Source organism: Peromyscus californicus, unplaced genomic scaffold (genome assembly GCF_007827085.1).
Source record: "Peromyscus californicus insignis strain IS unplaced genomic scaffold, ASM782708v3 Scaffold_11__1_contigs__length_118956290, whole genome shotgun sequence".
NCBI lineage: Eukaryota > Metazoa > Chordata > Mammalia > Rodentia > Cricetidae > Peromyscus > Peromyscus californicus.
In genome coordinates this window covers 47249920-47270633 of record NW_026294402.1, presented here as the reverse complement: position 1 = coordinate 47270633, position 20714 = coordinate 47249920, and the positions used below count along the sequence as shown (strand labels likewise).

Genomic DNA, 20714 nt, shown 5'->3' with positions numbered 1-20714 from the left:
ATAATAATTCCTCTTTCATTTTCAGTTCTTTTTTTCGGTTTCACGCATGTGTAAAAGATCATGTGGTACTTATCATTCTGTGTCGGGTATGTTTTGATTAACATGTGTCTTCTTGCTGTGAATAAGACAATCTTAGTCTTCTTTGTGACTGAATAGTACCCCATTGTGGTACATATGTGTATATATATTCCATTCATATGTTGATGGGCATAGAGACTGACTCCCTGTCTTAGCCATTGTGGATGGTGTCACAAGAAGCCATGAGTATGCAACTATAGATTTTATTCTGTTGACTTCTTCTTCTTTGGGTATGTGCACAGGAGGGACATGAACTAATCATGCGGTACTTTCTCTTTCAGATTCTGGAAGAACTTTAACAACGTTTCCACAGTATCTGTACCAATTTTCATTTCCAACAATAGTCTTACCTTTTACTTTTAAATTTTTATTTATTTATTTTTTTACTGAATATAGTTTTTTTGCATAGTATGTTCTGATTATGGTTTCCCCTCCCCCTGCTCCTCCCCTCTCCTCCCTAACCCCCTCCCATCCAAATCCACACTCTTCTGTCTCTTGTTAGAAAACAAACAAGCATCTGAGGAAAAATAATAACATAAAATATAAAAACAGGGAAAGCTTCACAAATCTGCATGTCATCCTTGGGCAGGGGCCATGTTAATCTTCTCTGTGTCATTCAGTTTTGGTATATATGTGCTGTCGAAGTGTGAATTTGCCTTTTGTTTTTATAGAAATTATTATTCCTTCCCTTTCCAAGAAATTAGACCTGGTGGATTTGTCTTTCCTTTTTCCTCCTCCTCCTCCTCCTCCTCCTCCTCCTCCTCCTCCTCCTCCTCCTCCACATTCTCACCCTTCCCATCAGAGCTGCTGCTATCAACAGGCATCAGTGTTCCCTTATCCCTGCCCTCCTTCTTCTGTGGGGGAATGATTGACAAGTACACCCTCACACTCACTCCTCAGAGTGTTGTGCAGCAACAGTCTTACTTTCCTTCTGGAAAATAAAGAACTTGGGATTCTCAGAAGTTAGCCAGGCCTCTGACCAGCCACTTAATTTTTGGTTTTATCTATTTCTGAATGAATTTTCAATTCTATTCCTTGACTTCTGGAAGAAGTCAAACCATGGATGTGCATGGCTGAGGCAGTTTGCATCCACTCTAGCAGGCAGGCACCCTTCCCGCTCCTGAGAGGCAGGGTGGATGCCCAGGATGTTTGCAGCTATGAAGCCGTCAATAGTGATCAGCCTGAAGGCCTTAGCCGGGGCTCCCCTTACTTAATGTATGGGCTTCTCCTCTAGAAACAAGTCTTCCTTTTCTTCTCTCCAGTTGGTTCTTCCCAATTCCTTATTTTAGATCCAACTGTTTTCTTCTGGGATGAAATGTTATATTTTGCCCTGGTTTGCCTTCACCAGAGTAGCAGATGGTTGATTTCCAGACAATCAGACTTAAACACAGTTTTACATTACTAAAGAACCTAAATTTTAAACCCAGGTCTCCAGGCAGTTACCAAGGGCTCCTGTGGCACAGGTGCATGACGGATAATTCTGCAATAGGAAGAAGAGATAAAAGGCCCAAACCAAGCTAGACAATTTTCCTCCTGACTTGTTTGATTCTTAACTACCACTGACCCAGATAAATGGTGACAGATGGACTGAGAGCGAACTTGAGCTAGGATGTGGCCACTCTTGCTGTTAAGTCTCAGTTTATGGTTAAAGATTCCAACACAGAGGCCCAGAGCTGTCTGTCCCCCAGAGGCATCCTGTGCCGCAGCGTGGTAAAGGAAGCATCTGCTCTGTATTGACCCATGCTCCTCCGTGGCTTTCCTCTCTTATAGTTTCCAATGTTCTGCAAAGGTTACTTCTCTTAAGTGACGACTTCATTGCATCTTCCCTTCCAGGGGTGATTGCTGATGCCTCAGGAGAAGTCCCTGTTGCCAGCCTTCCTACCTTCAGTCCCTACCATCTGCTCCTGGGCATAATTCTACTAACCACATTTGCCATGGCTTTCTTCATTATGTCTCCACATCCTCACACTGTATGTGCCTTTTTTTTTTCTAAAGGGAGTTGGTGTTTCTTAGGGAGGAGAGTGGAAAGGAATGAGGGGGTTTATAGAAATAACGAGAATGGGTTACTTTGCTTAAGGATGTTCCAAATCAACCCACTTATAAATTGACTGTTTTAGAGAGGCAGGTTTCAAAATTGGCTGGGGGAGCTAGAAGGAAAAGAAGTAAAAATACTTTGAGCTCAGCAGATATATATTTAGTTAACAGATTCAAAGAGAAACAGATGCAGAAACCCGGAGAAGCAACCAAACCCCAGTAAGTGAAAATAATACATTGCAACTGGGCCGCACAACTGACACATAAGTAGCGAGCCCTGGCTGGGAGGGTCGGGAAGGAGGGAGCCCAAGGAGGCAGAGATCATCTGAGAAGTTGGGGTCTGCCAGTGCAGAACGCCTGATGTCTCTCACTGAGAAGGTTCCAGAACCAGAGCATGCTGCAATTTCCTCTAAGCCTCAGCCTCAGAAGGAGATACACACGCTGGTCTGTAATGCCAACATCATTCTCCTTGGCTGGCCTCCGACATCTCTCTGGTCCTCTGTTGCATTTTTAAGACCCCTCCTGAGGGAGAGAAAGGGTGTTTGCAGGAGAGGTGCACATTTGTTCCTTCATCTGATCAACACACACTTACTCGCCAGGAATTATGCTGGCTGCTTGCAAATATTGATTTGTGTTTGTATAGTGACTTACAGTTTGTCAGCTATGTTCCAGTACCAGCCTCTTAACAACCCAAGGAGTGGATTTGAATGCTTTCCTCTGGCAGATAGGTTGGAGATAAGGAAGCTCCAGAGGTTAAATGACTTTGTTTAAGGTCTCAGCTCCTCATGGAAAATCTGGCATCTAATGTCTCGTGCTCAGTATACAGGGCATGGGATTAGTTGTTGAGATGCCGAAGATGAGGAGGACACAGCCGGTCTCTCCCTCAGAAGATTAGAAAGCAGGATGGGAGAGCAAAGCTGAACAAAGGCTGGGTTCGGTAAGGATGATGCAAGGAGAAACTGGCTAAGATAAGAGAGCTTCTGATAAGAGAAGCATAATTGAGTGGAGTCTGATAAGGATGTGAGGACTCTTCCCTCTCCAGGGCCTTTGAATTGTAGTTGAGAAGGGAGGAAGCCAAATGAAGACCTAGAGGCATGAGTCAGAGGTGAGGGCATGTAGGTGGTGGTGGTGACAGGAAGATAAGGACCATAGTTTGGGGCAGGAAATACTGTAATTCATACAACATGGAGTCCTTTCTATTGTTCCATATGACCCTATGGCCTATGGGGTAGAGGTAAAGTGCTTTCAGGATGGATCCCCAGTGGAATTTCTTCTTAGTCTCTATTCTGTAATGTGCTTGGGTTCTGGCCTGTACTTGTAGATATAGTCTAAAACGTAACTCAGCCTATTGTCTACATGTGTACCATATCACCTATTAGTCTCCGAGGCTAATTCCACTCCTCACTATTTCTGTCCCACCAGGGGCTCATATTTCCTCTGAGCTAACTCTTAAAATGGCCTCCTCCTACACCTCTTCCTCCTCTTCCTTCTCAAACTTAGAGCCATGATGTCTGTTACTGCTGGGGTCAAAAGTAGTTTCTGACCTACAGAAATAAGTCACGTGTGACACTGAAGGTCACAGTGGCCAGGATATTCGTGGTGGACACCTATAGTCCCAATGTCACAGCTTGTCCCTCCCCCCACTCTCATGTGTGTCCTGTGGTCTTCATGTCACCTCCTGTAGGTCCCTAGTCTGTTCCTATTCACCTGTCTAGACCCGTGCTGTACTTCACTCTTGCTGCCTTGGTATACCATGCAACTTTGTGCCTTTGGACTAGAGTAGCTTTTTTTTTTCCCATTTTCTTCCCATTCTGCTTTCTTATGTTGCAAACTGAGCTCAGATGCTCTCATGGGCAGGGACTGAGTTGATTGCCTCCCTTGGAATGGTAAGTCCTGGCCAGTGTTTTGTATTTCAAAGGGACACAGAACTGTTGACAGAGTTTAGGTGTTGAATCATTCATTAAAAGGGAGTTAATTCATGGCCCTTGAGGTAAGATAAGGTGGTTCCCTCTTCCACCACTGAGTATCCCAGGGCCTCTGTGACTCTTGTTATTTTGCCAAAGGGGCCCCCATAAGAAGTCTTCTTATATAACCAGGTCATAAGTTCCAGCCAAAGACACCTTATCTGGTTCTTTCACCAGATACTCTTTGCATCTTTAATAACCACTCTCCCTTTCTTTCTGTTTCATTAATTGAATGCTTGTGTCCTACTTAGAGTAAACCAGTATAAGCCAACCAGGGCTTATAAACACACTGCGAGACAGTCACTCACTTTACAAAAGGACTCTATAGAGAATTGCTTTTGACTGTCAACTCATGTTATTTTATTTAAAACGACTTGAGTGCATTTTAAAAATAGAGGTAGACCATGTGTTTTGAAGAGAGTGAATTAGTAGTTGGGTACTGGTTACTTCTTCTCCCTTGGTTATTTGGAAATTAATTAATTTCACCGTCGGCCATTCTGGGCTTCTGTCTCTGTCAAATACTTTTATGCAGACAGATCAATGTCAGCCCTCATTCTGTCTGGAAGGTGACCAGATGAGTGGTTATCTTATTGCTGTTTTTATCAGTCAGCATTTTTTAATGTTTCTATGCTAGACTGACTTATGACCTTAAAATCAGCCTTCTACTATGGAAGGCAAATACATCTGTCTCTCTAGTCTCCTTGTGGCTGGTGTTTCTGCACGTGGATTTAGTATTTGCAAGTAGGATACTTTGGCCAAAATAAACTGGAAATGAGTTCTATTAAAAAAAAAGAAGTGGAGAAAACCATCATGACAAGGGTGGTGGTGTTACATCAGGCTTCGGAAGCCAGAGGTTCCAAGCATACATGCTGTACTCAGCATTAGTCACCATATTGGAGTTATGACTCTGAGTCCTCAGGCTATCGGTGGCGCTAACTGATGTTCCCAGCGAAGCAGCATGGTGGCATGAATTTGCCATTACTCATGGCTGCAGACATTTTACTGTTTCTCTGGCCTTCCAGGAGATTTTATATATGAACTCATATCCTTTAATAAGTAATTTTTTGCATAGGATAGCTAAAGTTAGTTTCTGTGATTTGAAACTATAGAAACCTTCATCTCCTCATGAATTGGGAAAGTTAACTCCCCTCTTCCCTCTGACCTGTTCCCTGATTACCCTGCTTCTATCTAGTCCTGACTATAAGGCCCCCATTCATTACAGCATGAAGGAAGAGAAAATGAAGCATCTTTACACAAGTACTGAAATTAACATTACACACACACACACTAACACACACTCACACTCTCACACAAATTCACTCTCACACACACACACACATTTTCTCTCCTTCTCACACACATGCACACACACACACTTATACACACTCACACTCACACACACATTCACTCTCTCTCACACACACTCTCACACACTTTTACTCTCTCTCTCTCTCACATACACACACACACACACACACACACACACACACACACACACACACGCCTCACACATTGTCACTTAAAATCCTAAGGCAGACTGAGACTTCTAGTCTACCAGGAAACTGGAATGGAAGTCTGCCACAGAGCATCTTAATGTTTTTAGGCATCAGCAGTGTCTTTTAGAGGATTTCAGTCCTCTACTTTAAAATTTTCTCACTCCTCTTGGTGGTCCCAAACTACCATGTTTCGTAAGAGATGTGTATTCTAGAACCAGACTCACATGGATTTGTATCCTGACACCTTCATTTATGAGCTATCAAATTTGGTTGCTTTCTGTTTGGGGTAGGATGACCTTCTCTATAAAGCTTGGACACCAACAGTGCCTCCTTCAGAAGTTTTTGGTGCAGACTGAGATAATGAGGGTATGGCAGTTAACATTTTCATGAATAATATAATTTGGGGTAAATATTACTACTTAAAATTGGTTTATTTGTTCATCCTGTCACCTTGGGGACAGGTAAACATGACCAGGTTATCCTTTCACTCACTTTGGCTGCTGCTAGGATGCTCTAGTTTGTTATGTGGGGAGCTTCTCTGAAGGCAGAACCTAGCTCAGTGCCTCCCAGGCAGCAGGTGCTCCCCACTGATGCTTGGAGAGGCTGAGTACAAGTGCTGGGACAAAATAAACTGTGGAACTGCAGGGATGTGGGCCAAAGGAGTGTACAGAGTGCATCTGCCCCCTGTCCAAAGATGCTGCATGTCAGAAGGCTGAAGCATCATCCAGGATCCACTTACTCAACAGTATGAGGGAGTTTTTTGATGGCTAGTAGGGAAAATGGTGGTGGAGATATGAGATCACAGGATTGATCTCCCCCAGCCTCACCGGTGTGGAATGATTTAAAACTGGAGACATAGCTTTATTAGTAGAGTGCTTTGCCTAGCAGGCAAGGAGTCCAGTGTTTGACTCCCAGCACTACATAAGGCACATGAGGGTAATCCTAGGACTCAGGAGGTGGAGGCAGGAAGAGTAGAAGTTCAAGGTTTGAGGTCAGGCTGGAATATAGGAGACATGTCTCAAAACAAACAAACCGAAGAAACTAACCAACAAATCAAAAATGAAAGGGCAGGAGATGCTTGTCTTTCGGAGTCTGGGATGCCTCACTCAATACGATCTTGTCTAGTTTGCAGCAGATAAAGACCGTTACAGAAAACAATTACACACTAACACATTAAACAATACACAACCAATCAAAATACAGAGTTGTGGAGCCCAGTCCCAATGTACATGTTTATAAAACACTCCCACACATAAAGCTTAGGGAACATTGTGGAAAAGAACCAGAAGATTGTAAGGACCAGAGGATCCAGGAGCTTACTGTAAGATTATGTCTCCTAGGATGGTTAAGAAGCTATACCCACGGAGTCTTACCAACATGAACTGAACATGTAGGACAGCAATAGATAGACATGCTAAAGTGATCAGAGAAAAGTCTGTGAGGCCTAAACGCTACACAAAGAACAAGTGTAAGGAATGCTGAGATTGGGGGAAACAGTCTTCCCTAGGGAAGAGCACACTGACTGGTCATTCCATACCAAGTAGTCAGCCCTGAAGTCATACATACCAGTAACGTTATATACAGACTGACTAGGTTATATTTATGCACTTAGAAATGCACGTGCGCATGTGTGTGTTTGTGTGTGTGTGTGTGTGTGTGTGTGTGTGTGTGTGTGTGTGTGTGTGTGTGTGTGCATATACATATATAACAATTAAGAAAACAAAGGCCATGAATTTAAAAGACAGCAGGGAGGGCTGTTCCATAGGAGGCTTGGAGGGAGGAGATGGAAAAGGGAAATGATGTAATTGCATTCTAGTCTCAAAAATAAAAGAAATAATCTTCTAAAATAGGGAAAGAAAGCTGAGTTGATGATGCCCTGAGAAAGGTGGGGTCAGTGATGCTGTGGAGCAGTTCTGTGACTGCCCTTGTGTGGAGCGTCCTTCTTTGTAATCTGGGGGCAAGCTGAATTGATTAATTTTACTTTCCACTTGGTGCTGGGATCAACTTGGGTAACTCTCTTCATTTTTCTATACTTAGTAATTTGGGGAAAGGGCCCTGTTTTTTTTTCAGGGCCCCAGCCCATTCTTGTATCATCTCAACCCTTTCTAAAATTCAACAGAGTGTGTGTGGAGGAGGACACCTTAAGCTGTTCCCAGTTCACTTCTCTACCTCTAGCAGGCAGCCAGGTCCATCCCTTCCCCTCCCATAAGAGAAGGTAGTTGAGTCTAATTGAGACACAAACTCTCTCCTGTACTCATTCATGTGAGGGCCTGCCTTCCTCCATCCCTCTACTTTTAGCATTTCACACAATTCTTTTATTACTTTAAAGATGAGGTTTACTAAAGGTTGGGGGGGGGGGGGGCGGTTATAGCCTTCCTTTATCACCTCAAATGGGACATTTTATACTCAGAAAGATCACCGACTTCTTCTTCAGCCTCAAGCTCCAGCACCCATCCCATCCCATCAGCTGTGTTCCGCAGCACCCCAAATGGCTGTTCTGTGGAAGAATTCAGCAACTCCTGGTTAGCTCCTTTCATTGACATTTCTCCTAAACCTGTTTATTTGCCATTATGGGTTATATGTCTGTGACAGCAGGGACATTGTTTTATATCTCTTTGTTTATCCGGCATGAAATACACTATCCAGCTAGAGTAGGAGCTGTATAAATGTCTTCCATGCTTGATATCTCTACTTTGAAAGAAGTTGAACCCCAGAGTATTTCTGTATATGTTCCAGTACAGGAGATAAAGAACTCCTGAACACTGAAGGGGACTTAGAAACACATTAGACTCCACATTCACCTTTGTGGAATGGGCAGCTGAAATTGCAAAGCTCTAGAGTGCTATTCTTGAGGTCTTAAGTGGTCATTGGCAGAGCTGAGCCTTGAACACAGCCCCCTAGCTCCAAACTCAGCTCTTTTGTTACATGTGGTACCTTTGTAAAAATGGGTATACTCTGATGGCTTGTCCCAGGCAGAGAATGGTGGTAAATAAGAACTGAATAGGTTCTGAATGTTGGATTTTTAAGGGTCCATTCAGCAGAGAAACCACCATGGCCTGCTGTTTCAACACAAAGGTATTTTCATTTCCCAGGAAAGGAATCTACTGTCAAAAGGAGAAAAAAAATTATACTTGCTACTGGGCCTTTTATTCTGTTATTTCAATTCGTGGATTTATCCTCAAAAGCACAAAAGGAAGGAACCAAGGATCAGTTATTATTTAGGAACTAATCTAACCTGAAGCTGTGAAAATGCTAGACTTGTTTCTGTTGAGGGAGAAAATATCTATTTACTAGGAGATTAAAATAGTGGCTATTTGCATTTCTTTAAAATAGACTTTGAAAGAACTATGAGGGAATAACACACAGCCACATGAGAAGGATGCCTAACCAATCACAGGGGGTTTGCCAGCAAAGGCTAAGAACTGGAGAATTCTGGCATGAGAATTACCAAAGCCTTGAGCCTGGCCCCTCTTCAATCAATGCATTTAGAATCTCTTTTATTGAACTGAGCTGCCGCTGTGCTCTTTGGAGTTTCTTGTTTTGTTTTGATACAGGACCTGCTGACTACAGCTTTGTTTGTTTTGTTAACCATAACAATTTCCTGGGAGAAAGGGACATCACCTGATACTTACTGTCTAACCAGCCAGTAGAATGGTGGCCCTGAAAGGCACAATTGTTTCTGAAATGAAGGGAAGGGAGGACCCACAGTATTTTTGCTGATGTTTTCCCTTCCCCTAAATTCAGAGTTACTGGTCACTGTGGCAGTGTGTACTTGACAAGGTCAGCATGGGGAAGAGTAGAATGGTAGAATGTTGTCAAAATGTTTCTACCATTAACTTCCAAATCTTTGATCCTTCGATATCTTCTAGGTTCTTATTATAGGTTTTGGAATCACTTCAGACCTACCCATATACTTGGATTCTCTCTCTCTCTCTCTCTCTCTCTCTCTCTCTCTCTCTCTCTCTCTCTCTCTCTCACACACACACACACACACACACACACACACACACACACACACACACACGGTATTCTTGTATTAAACATAGCACATAGCAGGTGTAATTGAATACCAGTTAATGAGTCCTATTGTTATTTTCTCTTCAAAGCACCTTTGTTGATATTAACCACAATTTACCCTTGAAATATTCTATCCACAAGTGCCATTTAAAATAACCTTTGTATGTGCATGCCTGTGATAAATGTGAACTTTCATATGCTTGTGTTTGTATACATAGAAGGATGCAAGACATAATATGTTAAGAAAAGTCCTTTGAATGGTAAGAATTGAATCTGCCATGATAGTTATTGCCACAGTGACTCAATGTGGCTGTACACTTTCAGGGTTTTAGGTTTTATCTTTGGTTTTTGGCTCCCAGGGATTTCTCTTACTTTCCTAAGAGCATAGCTATATAGTTAAAAGAATGTCATATTTTGTCAAGTTCTACTGTGTATTGTGTAACAGGAGTTTTCAAGTTGTACCCTAGAAGTATAAATCTGCTACAATCATGGGCTGAAACAAAACAACATTATGGTTTGACTATAAACATGTTTGCTGAGGACCCATGTGCTGAGGGATTGGCTGCCCGCTGATGGGCCTTGGAGAGGTCATTGAATCCTGAGTTCTCTGACTTCACTGGTACATTAATACATGGATTAAGTCATGGCTAATGGACTGTTGGGAGATGGGGCCTAGCTAGAGGAGTGGCTTGCTGGAGCACACCTTGGAAGGTTGTGTCTTCTTCCCAGTGCTCTCCTTTCAGCATCTTCCTCCTGCTTCTTGTCTGTCAGAGGTAAGAAGCTATCTATCATGCCCTTCTTCCACGGTGTTCTGCCTTCTCAAACATGGGTTCAGAAAAATGTAGCCAAGTGACCATTGGCCTAAACTATGAACCAAAACAAATCCTTCCTCCCCTAAGGAGTTTTCTCCAGAATTTTGTCATGGCAACAAAGGCTAACTAACACAGACAACATGCTATTCAAGATTTGAGTCTATGCTCCAAACCCCACATTCTTTTTTTTTTTTTTCCTCTGAGTGCCCTGAATCATTCCTCTTAAAAACTGAGCATGGTAAACCGGAGAGACACTGGGTGCCCTATCAGAAGGAAAAAAAGAAAAAAAAGAAAAGAAAAGATCTAGATTCTTTTTGCTAAATTCCTGCTTGTGTGATCTTGGGCACGTTTTATTACTTCTCAGATCTTTAGTTCCATTATTGGCAAAATGGGAATAATATCTGCCATGTGTATTGCTGCTCTGGTGGTTAGGAGGTCCATAAATGAAAGACAGAAGTGTTTATAAAATGCAGAGAGCGGGGGGAAGAAAACAGACACCTTATCTTCTAAAAATGAAGCCTCTTGGGGGTGGAAGAGATAGAATGGCCGTGTTCATCCTAGGAATTCTGTTTACAGCTAACCCTTCATTTTCCTTGTCCTCTATCATCGAGATTTCCAAGCTCCATATAGTCCTCTGCACTTCCTGTCTTTCTGGTTTTCTGTGATATTTTCAACACTTGGTCCCCCCACCCCCGCCTCTGTTACTCAAACATTTATTAAAACCCTATCTGGAGATACAGAGCATTTGGGGATGCTAATGAAATAGCCGAGTGGACACGTGAAATGCAGATGAGGGTAAGGGAGTAACAAACATGAGGGACAGTGAAATCCTAGACGGGGACATTTTTATATTGCTCTCCCTGTCATTGTCTGTGAACACTTATGGAGTCCTACCTCCAACCACATAAAATGATGAGCCAGAAAAAAATGACCTAGTTTGATAGAGTTATTCTCGGGGAAATCGACTTTTTCAAGACAGCACTGCTTTAAGTGTAAGGAAACGTATTATATGGTGACCGTTTGGGCAGCCAGGCTAGGACAGATGTCTTAAAGGGACCCATGTGAGTAGCTCAGGCTGTTTCTCTCTAGGAGAACTATCTGACCAGTGTTGATTCGAGTGACTGTTAGGTCTTTGGGGTGGGGGAGCTTCCTTTCAGGAAGTTCTGTTCATACTTGCAGCATGTACCCATGGGGTGGTCTTGTTAGAGCATGTCACAGGTGTGAAGGATGACATTTGGTTTTGCTGTGACCTTTCATATGACTTGAGATGCCTCCGCTTTACAGCTCTGAGGTTATCAGAGTTATAGACTGTGGCAAGCTTGTCATATAGAAGAATACGTTCAAGCGAATCAAATCAGGGGTTGGTGGAGAGAGTGGGGGTGGCTGAAAGGGGGAGACTAATCCTAGAATAGGTTAAAAAAGCAAAACACCCAAAGTAGAAATATTAAAAATAGAGAAACCTCCAGTACCAGATGGTCAGAATTATGAACAAGCCTGGGGACAAAATTAAATAAATCCTCATGGAAATATTTTGTCATCCGTTGGAAGCCTGGATGGGCACCCAGAGCTGCTGAAAGGCTTCCTATGCCCCCTCTTTCATCTAGAAGCTACAGTGCTGAGAGTCTGCTGGAGTCTGACCTACTTTCCAGGAAACTTCTTATGGCTAGGAAGAAAAGAGGAAAAAAATGATATCGAGGCAGTGGGATGCAGAGATAAAAGCACTGGACTTGCTGTTAAGAAAAATATTTTTAGCAGTCGTAACTGTCAATATTGACGGGATGACAAGTAGCATTTATTGAGTGCTAAATGTGCCGTGTGCATTGTTTCGTGTAACGATTACAGAACTCGGGTGTGTGGCCTGCTGCCATCCTTCTGATACAGAGGCACCAGGAAAGGTTCTGATACTTCACAACTCCTAGACAGTGGAGCCAGTACTTCCACCTGGTCCCCATCCTGCTCCGTATTATATGCCTTGCTCCATATGCCTTTCTGACTCATCTCCCCAACTGACCTTTGGAAAGTCTCCCTCGGCTTCATCTTTTTTCTTTCTTACTTTCAAGTGATCCAACTAGACTTTGCCCCATCTGTTAATAAGCAAGAGCATAATTATTGGTTTAATTTCATTTTTTCCCTCAGAGTCTAGCTGCCAGGAGGATGGGATCTTGGTTAGAATTCTTGTGTTCTAGCACCTAGCGCAGGGTGTGTCTGGCAGACAGCAGATGCTCAGTAAATAATCTTTCACTGAAAGAGAGAGTGCACCGTAACACATTTCTTTCTTTGACTGTAAATCTCAATATTCAACAACATAAAAGTCAGCTGAGCTTCATGGCCACTCTGTCCCATTTGGGGAGGGACTTGTTCAGGTCATAGACTGGCTTCTTTGGATTCTCCTGTCTAACATTGACACCAGTTTCTGCAGAATAATTTCTACTACAGGCATTGCAACTGATGTTGTAGTTTGAAGTCTCTGCACACATTGAGAAGTGATAGCACAGCTAACGACTTCAAAAGCAGCTGTCCAGATTGACCTTTGGGTTGGGAGGGACACCAAAGTTTACCTAACAGTGGGTTAGAGCTTAAGGCCCCTCCTCTCTATTCCCCTCCCCACAGCTGGCTTTCCCTTCTGAGGCCCACCAGGGGTTGGCTTCTTTGTCATACATTCCCACCTAATATTTTAATAACTCTTCCTTCTATTGGTGCTTGCTCTCCTGCCCCTTTGGAAAAAGGTGGGATGGACAGCCTTATAAAGAGAAGTCTGGGAATGAAGCAGAAGGTGACCTGGCAGCAGATGAAGTTGAGGAAAAAGATGCAATGGCTGTCTTCATTCAAGCTTTGTGATGTCTCTTCTAGATGGCTGGGGAATGGCTTTGCCTATGCCTGTCTCAGCAATGACCTTGTTGAGGGCTTCTCTGAGACTATATTGTAAACCTCCTGCTGTTGATGACTTCAGCCTGTTTTCAAATGTACTCTGAATTAGTGTACTTAAGGTATTGAAGCCTTTTTACACACATCAAAGCCTTTTTACACACATGGTCTTCTTTCCTCCTTTTTGCTTAATTTTCTCTGTCTGAACATGAGATACTGCATGTTCATTGCTCTCTGTAGCCATTGTGGAAAAAGTGATTTCTAGAACCTTGTCTAGTGATAATATTCTGAGATTCGCCTGCTTATTTCTGCACTTCCATTTATTTATTTGTTTGGTTTTTTATTTGTTTTTGTTTTGTTTTGAGATAGGGTCTCTCTCTCTGTGTAACCCTGGATGGCCTGCAACTCACAATGTAGACAAAGCTGACCTGGAACTCACAGAGATCCTCCTGCCTCTGCCTCCTGAGTACTGGGATTAAAAGTGTGGGTCATCATGCCTGACACATCTGAACTCTTAGACGGTCATTGGGGTTAGAGTGGGCACAAAGAAATCTGGAAGGTAAGTTTGACCTGGGAACAGTGATGTATTTCAGTCCTTTTGTTTTGTTTTTAATATTCTAGATGAATGATGGAACATGGTGTTTGCTTTTATTCTAATCTTGAGAACCTGGCCTTGCTTTTTTTTTTTTTTTCAGGTTTTATGTTTAATTTCTAGTACAAATCTCAGATGGTTTGTGTATTAGTTACTCTTCTTATTGATATGACCACCTATCTGATGAAAGGTAACTTAGAGGAAAAAGGGTCTTTTTATCTTACAGTCCAGCATGGCAGGAAAAGTATGGTACCTTCAGCTTCGGGCAGCTGGGACATCCTTGGTGAGGAAGCAGAGAACGAAGAATGTTTGTTATCAGCCAACTTTCTCCTTTTTATGTGACTCAGGCCCCCAGCCCAGGAAATGGTGTCGCCCACATTTAGGATAGGTGTTCCCATAACAATTAACCTAGCCTAGAAAAAATTCCTCACAGACATGCTCGGGATTTATCTTAACATTGATTCTAGATCTTACAAACTGACAGTTGCAGTTTGGGAAAGACTTTGCAGAAACATTGTGTAGAAGTGATTCATTTCCTACATTAGATTTTCTTCAGTGTGGCAAACTCATTTCTGAAATGTTAGTTAACAAAGAAACCATTCTCATTTGCCAAGAAATGGATCAAAAATAGCCTTGCTTCAATATCTTCCAGAGACAGATGGTCACTTTCTTTATGATCCCAAACATCTTCCCATTATCCTGTGAAGGGATGGGATTTTTCACTCACTGTGGTGGTTTGAAAGAAAATGGCTCCCAAAGGGTGTGGCACTATTAGGAGGTGTGGTCTTGTTGGAGGAAGTGTGTCACTCTGGAGGCGGGCTTTGAGGTCTCATGTATGATCAAGCCAGATCACTTCCTGGTTGCATGTGAGTCAAGATGTAGAACTCTCAGCTCCTTCTCTAGCACCATGTCTGCCTGCACGCTGCCTTGCTCCCCACCATGATGATAATGGACTGAACCTCTGAACTGGAAGTGAGCCATCCCAATTATAAGAGTTGCCGTGGTCACGGTGTCTCTTCACAGCAATAGAAATTCTAACTAAGACCAAGGGACCATGTGTGGCTTCAAGATTTGCATGAAGCGGAGCAGGAGGGGAGAACTCATAATGACAAGTGACAAAGCTAAATTTTCAACTCATTTACATTTTGTGGATGTCAAGTACTCCAGTCTAGTGCTCTTGTCCTTGCTTGGAACTGTCACTTTTGCTGCCAAAAGTGCAATAAAGGAGATGTGGTGGTTCTTAGCACTCTGTGTCCCTAGTGTTTGCTTTTGTTGCCAGAATACTGCTTTCTTTTGCATCTGTCATGTCTAGATGTCTTTCCCCAGAACTGTCTTGATCCACTTAATGAGAGGGTGTGTTAATGATGATCTTCTGTATTAAGAATTTGCGTGGAAAGTGACAGCCTCCTGAGTTTCTTGGTAAGGCTCTGCTTCCCTAAGAATACCACTGCTCAGTGATGATAAGTGGTGTGTGCACACTACAGCTTTGTTAGCCCTTCACCCGCTGATGGACAGCTGTGTTGCTCTTGATTTGGGGCTATTGTGAATAAAGCTGTGCTGAACATTTGAGTACACATTTTGGGTGAGCATAAGCTTCCATTTTCTTGGATCCAAATGCCTGTCATGAATTTCTCCAAACTTTCACTGGAGTTGGTTGCCCTAGTTTGCAGTCTCTCCAGCAGCTGATGTGTTTTCCTACATCCTTGCCAGTGTTTGATATTGCCACTGCCTTTAAATTTCAGTCATTTGCAGGTGTATTTTTGCTACTGTATGTGGTTTTAATTTGTATTCCCCCCAGAGACTGATGTTTAAGCATCCTTTTGTGTACTTATTTGCTACCTATAAATTTTCTCTTTATCCATTTATGTCCTTTGCCAACTGACTTTTAAAATATCATCATTTCTAGAGAATTTGTTCAAGGTTTTGTTTAGTTTTTCTATTAGATTTCCAGCATTTGTGTTTTGATTTACAAATTCTTCATATGTTATTGGTTTCCACTCCTTTTCAGAACTATTTTTATGTAGGCATATCTATATATGTGTCTCATAGACATACATTTACACAGAGAGATACTGTACACATCTTCAGTCTATTATGTGATCCACTCTCTCATTCCTCGGATAGTATCTTGTGACAAATGGAACATCTTAATTTTAATGAAGTCTAGGTTATCAGAATTTTATTTTATGAATTGTGCTTTTTGGATCCTGTCATGGCAATCTGCGATTACTTGAAGGTCATGGAAATGCTTCCTTGTATTTTTCCTAAGATCTTACACTTTCCTCTATGCTTGAGGACTATGTGTGAAATTCTGCTATTGGTTTCTTCTGTAGTTAGAAGAATTTGCCCCAGAGTCATTTGGGTGTGGGCTTTTCTCTTTGGCTGGATTTTAAATAAGCAGTCATTTTTTTAAAATAGATGTAAAGCTGTGAAGACTTTTCTTTTTCAATTTTCCTTTTAGTTTTAGTAGTTTCTAAGTTTGAGAAACTTTTAAGTAAATTGTATCTTTTTTTGCATAAAGGTTATATAAGATGCGTTCAATCAGACATTATTTGTGTGTGTGTGTGTGCGTGTGTGTGTGTGTGTGTGTGTGTGTGTGTGTGTGTGTGTGTGTAGTACATGTGTGTCCCTGTTTGTGTCTGTGTGCATGTCTGGGGGTGCACATGTGCCTGTGCACCTGTGTGTATGGGCGCCAGAGGTCTGTGTAGAACGTCTTCCATTCTTGCTCTCCATCTCATCCTTTGAGGTAGAGTCCCTCACTCAGCTCGGGTGCTCATTGTTTAGCTGGACTGGCTGGCCAGCCAGCTCTGTGATCTCTCTCTCTCTGCCTTCATCCAGTGCTCAGGTTATAGCAGTTTTTATGTGAGCACCAGGGATCTGGACTTAGAACTTCATGTGTACACAGCAAGGGCTTTGCTGGTTGAGCCACCACCTCAGCCCTTACTTTCATATAATTTTTATTTCTAAAGTATTTGAAATTGCGTGTTTCCGCTTTCATTTCTATTTGTGGTTCTTTATCTTCTTTTGTAAAACTGATCAGTTTTGTGAGAAAACATTGTTGTTGTTTTAACTATCATATAATTTCTAGCATATTAGTTTACTTTATTGTTTACTTCTTTTAAACTTTTTATTCTTTAAGAATTTCATATGTGTATCCAATGAAATATGATCATATCCACCTCTATTTTTCTCTCTCCAACTCCCCCCAGATCTTTCCCACAAGTCCACCTCCCAACTTCATCCTCTTTTTTTCTTTTTTGATAGCCCACTAAGTCCATGAAGTGCTGCTACCTGTATGTGCTTGAGTGTAGGGCCATCCAGTTGAGCATGGGCAACCTATTAGTGATCACACCCTCAAAATTATCCACCACCACCCAGCATCTCTCCACTGCCAGTAGCAGTTAAAAGTAGGACCTCTTGAGTTCCACACCCCCATCCATGCTGGAGTTTTGACTGGGCATGGCTATGTTGTTTAGAGTGGCTTTGAACTAGCGCTCCTCCTGCCCCAGCCTTCTGTGTAGCTAGAATTACAACTGTGTGTGACATTGTCTCATATTATTAATTACTTTCTACTTCTTATATATTTGGTTGTCTCCTTTTTTTAGCTTAATGAAGTAAAAGATTAAATGATTATGTACTTTTATTTTGTAATATGAGCATATAAAACTGATAATTTCACTCAAGGCTTTGGTTTAACTAAGATTTGTAGCTGAAGTTTTCTCTGGGCCTGCCCAGTCCCATGGACCCCACAGTTGCTTATAAAATAATCACTCAGAAGCTTATATTAATTAAAACTGCTTGGCCATTAGCTCAGGCCTACCACTGACTAGCTCTTACATTTAAACTTAGCCCATTTCTGTTAATCTATATGATGCCACATTTTCCATGGCTTTACCTGTGTGCCATTACATGCTGCTCCTTGGACAGCGGGCTGGTGTCTCCTGACTCAGCCTTCTACTTCCCAGAATTCTCCTCTCTTCTTGCCCCACCTATACTTCCTGCCTAGCTACTGGCCAATCAGCATTTTATTTATCAACCAATCAGAGAAACACATATTCACAGCATACAGAAAGACATTCCCCAATCACTTCCCCTTTTCTGTCTAAACAAAAGGAAGGTTTTAACTTTAACCTATTAAAATTACATATAACAAAACAATAATCAAGCAAGAATTAGCTATAATATCTGGTCTATTTGTATTTGGCAAAATTAAAGAAAATATTTTATACATCCTGTATTTGTGAGTCTAAAGTTTTGTATCTAATTTATCTTTTATCATAACTAAGGAAAATTATAATAATCTAGTCTTCAACTACATCAAAGACATCAGAAGGATATAATATTACCTAAGTAAGAACATTGTAAGCAACTTTCAAAAATCTAGAATGACAAAGACAGCTGGCTGCCTGGACAGTCACCCAAAGTTCTTCTGCAATGCTGGGGCATCCATCTTCAGCCTATAGGCTTAGCATATCTGACAGACTCATTTGTGAAGTAGGATGTACACAAGGCCTACATTTCGACCTCACATTTGGTGTGAGTAGTCCATGTACCAGATAAACCTGAATCCCACCAATGTCCTGTCATGATCCAGGATTTTAAATTCTGGAAATTGTTGGTGTTTTGGGAATTCAGCTGTCCATTCTTCTCAGCTTTGTGGGTGGCTTCATCTCTTTTGTTAAATACCAGTCTGCCATTGAGAGGTTAGACTCCGTCAGCCTAGTTACTCTTTCAAGAATAACTGTTTCAGCTACTGTTCCACTGCACATCAGAAGCCATTGGTCCATTGCCTGTCTACAAAGATTGTGTATGGTATGTGTGTGTGTGTGTGTGTGTGTGTGTGTGTGTGTGTGTGTGTGTGTGTGTGAACCTGTTCAAATGCATGTGTGGGTCAAAAGATGACATTCAATGTCTTCCTCTATCAGTCTCTGCTTCATTGCCTGGAGAATTCTTGAATTGAGAAGAAACTGGCCAGAGAGTTCTTGGGATCCAATTATCATTCTCTCCCCATCGTTTCCCCAGTGCCAAGGTTACAGCCATCCCTGGCATTTTGCTCAGATTCTGGGGATTTCAACTCAGGCCTCACACTCTTACCCACTGAGCCATCTCCCCACCTCCAGAATTTATCTTATATGTCCTCTTTACCGTTATTCAGTTCCAAATGCTTTCTATTTTCTTCTCCTGTTTTCTCTTTCTTTCTTCCTTTTCTTTTTTCTTTCTTTTTATTTTTCTTTGAGGCAGGGTCTCATGTAGTTCAGGTTGACTTTGAACTCACTGTGTAGGTGGGAATGATCTTCAACTCCTGATCCTTCTGCCTTCATACCTTGTGGTTTAAATCCAGGACTTGGCGCATAAGGGGCACCAAGCACTCTACCCAGGTACATTCCCAGCACAAACTGCTTCCTTTAATCATAATATATATATATATATATATATATATATATATATATATATATAAATAAGTATATTGTTCAACTTCCATGTAATTAAGTTTCTTCTGGTTTTGTTTGTATTATTGTCTCTAGTTTAATTCCATATGGGCAGACAGAATATTCTGATGATTTAAGTATTATTTTTATATCAAGGCTTTCTCAATGGCAAATAATACTCTTTGAATAAAACTGAAACAGTGGAAATTTAAATATGTTTTATGAATGTGTAGAGATGCAATAAAGATATCCACTATGGGACATGAAGCCATGATGAACTTTGATCCAGGATGACAGTTACTTTTTGAGGTAAAAGACAGTATAAGAAATGGATTCATCACCATATAGTTAGAAGTATATTATCATGACATTCTTAGCCTCCATCTTAAGTTGTGGCTCTATAAATGATTATTATGTTTTTAGTGTAAACTATTAAGCTTTTTAAAACCTCAGTTTTTGTTAAGAAATATGTTGGGCACACAAAAGTGACTCCTATATCACATAGGACCCAATTAAGTTAAAAGTTTAATGTTTGTTTAAAATCATACTTTTCTTTTTATTCATTGTAAATAATATATATCAGGTACTGTCACAGTCTTTTTATTTATTTATTTATTTTTTTTAGGTTTCGAGACAGGCTTTCTCTGTGTAGCCCTGGCTCTCCTGGAACTCACTCTGTGGATCAGGCTGGTCTTGAACTCACAGAGATCCTCCTGCCTCTGCCTCCCGAGTGCTGGGATTAAGGTGTGTGCCACCACTGCCCAGTTTTTTTAATTGACTTTTCTCTTTCCTTGCAGCATTAGAAGGAAATGCTCCCAGGGCATGACGAGTCTTGCTCCTTGGAAGTTTGTAGCCTTCCTGACATTTGCATATGTAAGTTGAGTATCCTAAGTCTTCAAGTCCAAAATATGAAACCTGTGCAATGCCAAATCTGAACTTTTCCCTCCCATCTTCTCTGACCTGGTCATTTTAGTACAAGAGGCTTAATTGCTTTCCACTGTGAAAAAAAATTATTAGGTGCCAAAAATAATTACAGCTGTGATGAATGCACTATGGTTCTTGGAATGATAACCTGTGCCTATATTTCTTGCTACTTCTTTTAGTTCTTAAATTTATAAAAGACAGACTCAGTGGTGGTATAGTGGTAAATAGCCTCCGACTGCCAGTGGCTTACCACACAAAATTTGTGTCTTTCTTATACTCCATTCCCAGTCATTATGGTCACTCAGACAAGCGAAATAGCAGCTGTTTCTAATACTGCTGGTTGTGGCCCTAGAGAGGAAAAGGTGCCTGGTATGGAGGCGGGAGTTCAGTTCTGGTCCTCAAATGACCCATTTAATCCCATCAAAATGCACTTTCCAAATCTTGTCATATGGCTCCACCAAATCAGGATATGGTGGTGAAACTGGAAATATTTGGGGAAACAA

At 41.6% G+C, this 20714-nt stretch overlaps 1 non-coding gene across 1 annotated transcript; it reads right to left on the bottom strand.

Moving 5' to 3' along the window:
• Window positions 1–622: 622 nt before the first annotated feature.
• On the bottom strand, window positions 623–730 carry LOC128105606 (U6 spliceosomal RNA). Its single transcript, XR_008216394.1, has one exon. It is a non-coding gene; the product is annotated as a U6 spliceosomal RNA (small nuclear RNA).
• Between the last annotated feature and the right edge of the window lie 19984 nt (window positions 731–20714).